The sequence below is a fragment of the Lipotes vexillifer genome, unplaced genomic scaffold (assembly GCF_000442215.2).
Source record: "Lipotes vexillifer unplaced genomic scaffold, Lipotes_vexillifer_v1.1 scaffold1038, whole genome shotgun sequence".
Lineage (NCBI taxonomy): Eukaryota > Metazoa > Chordata > Mammalia > Artiodactyla > Lipotidae > Lipotes > Lipotes vexillifer.
The window spans coordinates 678,159-682,609 of record NW_006780148.1 but is presented as its reverse complement, the minus strand read 5'-3'; the positions used below and the strand labels follow the sequence as shown (position 1 = coordinate 682,609).

General features: G+C 40.2%; 1 protein-coding gene across 2 annotated transcripts in view; it reads left to right on the top strand.

Annotated features, from left to right (window-relative positions):
• RAD54B (RAD54 homolog B) overlaps nucleotides 1-4,451 on the top strand; it is a 100,151-nt gene that overhangs the window by 89,262 nt on the left and 6,438 nt on the right. The window lies entirely within an intron of this gene.

Genomic DNA, 4,451 nt, shown 5'->3' with positions numbered 1-4,451 from the left:
CTGCTTTTTCCCCAGCCCCTGGCAACCACCCGTCTACTTTCTGTCTCCATGAATCTGACTACTGTAGGTACCTTATATAAGTGAAATCATATGATGTTTTGTCTCTTTATGACTAGCTTATTCTACTTAGCATAGTGTCCTCAAAGTTCATCGATGTTGTAGCATGTCAGAATTTCTTTCCTTTTTAAGGCTGAGTAATGTTCCACTGCATATATGTAAAATTTTGTTTACCCATTCATCTGTCAATGGATAGTTGGGTTGCTTCCGCCTTTTGACTATTATGAATAATGTTGCTGTGAACATGGGTGTACCAACACCTTTTTGAGACCCTGTTTTCAGTTCCTTTGAATATATGTCCAGAAGTAGGATTGTTGGATCATATGATAATTCTCTTTTTAATTTTTTGAGGAACCTCCATGATCTTTTTCGTAGTGGCCACACCATTTTACATTCTCACTAACAGTGGACAAAGGTTCCAACTTCTCGGGCTTCCTTGGTGGCGCAGTGGTTGGGAGTCCGCCTGCCGATGCAGGGGACGCGGGTTCGTGCCCCGGTCTGGGAGGATCCCACATGCTGCGGAGCGGCTGGGCCCGTGAACCATGGCCGCTGAGCCTGTGCGTCCGGAGCCTGTGCTCTGCAACGGGAGAGGCCACAACAGTGAGAGGCCCGCGTACCGCAAAAAAAAAAAAAAAAAAAGGTTCCAACTTCTCAACAACCTCACCAGCTTTGCTGTTCTCTGGTCTGTTTTGTTTTGTTTTTGACAGTAGCCATCCTAACGGGTGTGAGATGATATCTCATTGTGGTTTTGATTTGTGTTTCCCTAGTAATTAGTAATGTTGGGCATCTTTTGATGTACTTGTTGACTATTTGTATATTTTCTTTCAAAGACGTCTATTCAAGTCCTTTGCCCATTTTTTTTAATTGGGTTGTTTTTTTTTGTTGTTGTTATTGAATTTAGCCCCCCCCCTTTTTTTTTAATGGCCAATTGGGTATAGAGGCTAGGTTTTCCACATCTGAGCTGCCTATGCACAAACATCTCCTAAACCTTTAAAATATGTAGCTAGAAGTTGCTCACAGTGTTTGACTTCAGGGATAGTATTACTGTCTACACCTGATCTACTGTGTTATTGTTAACTAGAACTGGATAGTTCTATTTTCGGTCTACAGGCAGAACTATTCTACAGTGCTTTTGTGCATATTGAGATGAATTAGAATTGGGTGGAGGCATCTCCTGGCTTGTCTGGCTGGTGGCCCTTTTATGGAATTTTTTAAAAGAATACTTCAAAATTTAAAAAGTTCCTCTTCCCTCCTGGTTGTTGCATTCACGCACTAGGCTTCATGGCTTGGAGAGTAGAGTTCATTCCACCCCCCGTGCATCTCTTGGTTGGACACTCCTGTGCTGGGTGCAGCTTGCACTGTACCTGACATGGCAGGCTTGCCTACAGATTTCAACAGCTTTCAGGGACAGTATAGTGACCATAAAAATAATAGCCTTGTTTGAAAGTGGTATGTATGTGTGGCAGGGCTCTAGACCTCTGGAAGGGGATTGTCCAAGGCTCTTTACCAAGATAGTCACCTACCCCATCAATCTACATCTAGCCTTGTAAGAACTTGTTGGGGGAAAACATTCTAAAGCCAGATTTCCTCCAGTCCAGTAAAGTTGTATCAGAAAAACTATGTTTAGATAATGTTATTCATCCCCGTAATAGTATAGAAAAGGAAGGGAAAAATGACTGAATTATTAGTATAGGAATTTTGGCAGATTGCATAAATGGTCTTAAGTTCTCCCTCCCTATATCCATGTTCCTTTACTGGGTAACTTTGGGTGATCTACCATTCTGACTCTGAGCTCAGCTACGTGATTTGAATTGGCCCATGAGGTGCTGGCAAACATGGCACAAGAAGAGGCTTGAAAAGATCTTGTGCAGTGGGGCTTGTCCTCCTTTGTGCTTCCTGGAAACTTTTTGTCACCACGTGAATAAGCCTGGGCTAGCCTGCTAGAGGGTAAGAGACCTGAGAAACTCAGATGAGGCTTCCCAGCTGAGGCCCCTCACCAGTCAGCCAGTTCCCAGTCTACTTGGCAGCTGACTGCAGATGCTTGAGTCAGCACAGCCACGACCAGCAGAGGAACCTCTTAGCTGAGCCCAGCCCAAATTGCCAACCTACGAAATTGTGAGCTAAATATAAAATAAATGGTTGTTGTTTTAAGCCACTGAGTTTTGGTTTGGTTTGTTATGTAGCCAAAGGTAACTGATACAGGAATACAAATATACATCATCTTTACCTTGTTAGCATAGATAATTAAGATAATTCTGTTAAACATTTGCTTTATTTTAAAAATTTCTAGTGCTAATAATTATCCCACTAGTTATACAACTTGTAGGAAATATTCTTGATCTGTTTTTTATTTTTTGCTTAATTTATCAAACTTTAGCTATTAGATAAATTCTGGTTTTACTTTTTACCATATTTTATTGTTTAAAATTTTTATTTTATCAAAATGTTAAAAGGGCTTATCATTAAAAAAGACAGGAGTTCATAGTTCCATCTCTCCCCCTTTGCATCCTGTTTCTCAATCACCAGCTCCCATAGTATGTTGCCAGACCATGTACTTATACGGCTATCTCTTGTCTTTTCCATATTTTCTTCATGAAAAACTCTAGCAATTTTTCTTCATTCTTTATACATTGAGTTATAATCTTTTTTTAATATGATAATGCTTTTTGATAGTTTCCCATGGCTTTTATTTTATTTTATTTATATAGTTTTTGGTGGCACGCAGAACTTCCCTGACCAGGGATTGAACCCTTGCCCCCTGCAGTGGAAGTGCAGAGTCTTAAACACTGGACCACTAGGGAAGTCCTGAGTTATAATCTTGATGTGCCTTAATGTGGATCATGTTTTCATTTATTGAACTGAAAACTCTATAGTAAGTCGTTTTAATCTGAAGACCCCATGTCTGAGAAGCAGTCTCTTTCACAAAACAATTTTCTTTTGTTTTATTTGGAATTTCTGTCAGTCATACATTGAACCTCATGGATTGATTCTATAATTCTTTTATCTTTCCTCTCCTATTGGTCATCACTTTTCCTTTTTAATCTATTTCCGGGAAGATTCTCTTTCTTTCTTCTAAATCTCCTATTAAATTTTTATTTGGGCTGTCATTTTAAATTTCCAAGATAATTTTCTTTTTCTTGATTGTTCTTTTTTATTGCCACCTCTTCTTGTGAATGCTATCTCTTATATGAGGGTATTAATTATTTCCTTAAAATTGTCTTCTGTTTCCTCCATTGCTCTGTTTTATTCATGTTTCTTTTTTTCTGTTTATTTCTTTTGGTTTCTATTTTTCATGTTGGAGGCTGGCTTCAAGTAGCTGGTGGCCCTTGGTGTCCATTTATATTTAAGAGTAAGGCAGTAAAACACTAACTGAATGCTCTGTGTGCATGGGCAGGGCTTGTGGACTGCTGACCTGCGTTAGGTAACCGGTAGCGAGCTGGCTTTTTTATTTGGGGATTCCCTATCTGTGGACCTTTTCTCTGGGGTCATTCAAATGAGTCATTCCAGAGGTGAATCTTCCAATAATATCTTTCTTGGGGTGTGGAATGTGAGAGGAATGCTTTGCTGCTGGTGTTCTGGGAGTTGGCAGAAAAAGGGGACTGGGATCTTACCATCCATTATGCAGACTTTCATTTTGGTTTGTCACTATATCCCTGCCTTCTAGAGTTCCCTGGTCTAAGTTTCTTTGGTTTACTTTCTCCAGAGAATAAACATTCTAGTTGAGAAAGAAAAGCCAACTAGTTACATGGGATGAGGCCCTGAGTTCTACTTACCAGTGCTCTTGTAATAGCTCCCGTCTAAACTCCTTTCTTCTGAGCTGCCTTTACGCGGTTCTATGGTGTGAATGAACTTGTACCTGTTTCTTATTGCAATCTCTCTCTTTGGGCACTTAAGTTTCACTTTCTCTGTACTCCTAAGCAGGTCACCATTCCACTGTTCTCTGTTTTCATATATAAATGTCTCCTATTTCATGAAAGATAGAGTTTGTCTTTCTGTTTCTTATTCTCCTGCTGTTCTTAGGGTGACTTAAGAGAGGTAAAGAAAGCAGAAAGTTCTTTACTCCACTATCTTGATGCTGGAAGTCTCTTAGATATTGACTTTTTTTTTGGCCACGTGGCTTGTGGGAATCCCAGCTCCCCAACCAGGGATTGAACCTGTGCCCTCGGCAGTGAGAGTGCAGAGTCCTAACCACTGGATGGCCAGGGAATTCCCTCTTAGATACTGATTTTAAAATTGAATTTGAAGGAGAATCTGTGTTTTAATTGTACAAGGTCATTGTTGGATGTTCTATAAATATCAGTGATAGTATTATCGTGGTATTTTCCTTCAATTAAAAAGAATCTAGGGCTTCCCTGGTGGCGCAGTGGTTGGGAGTCCGCCTGCCGATGCAGGGG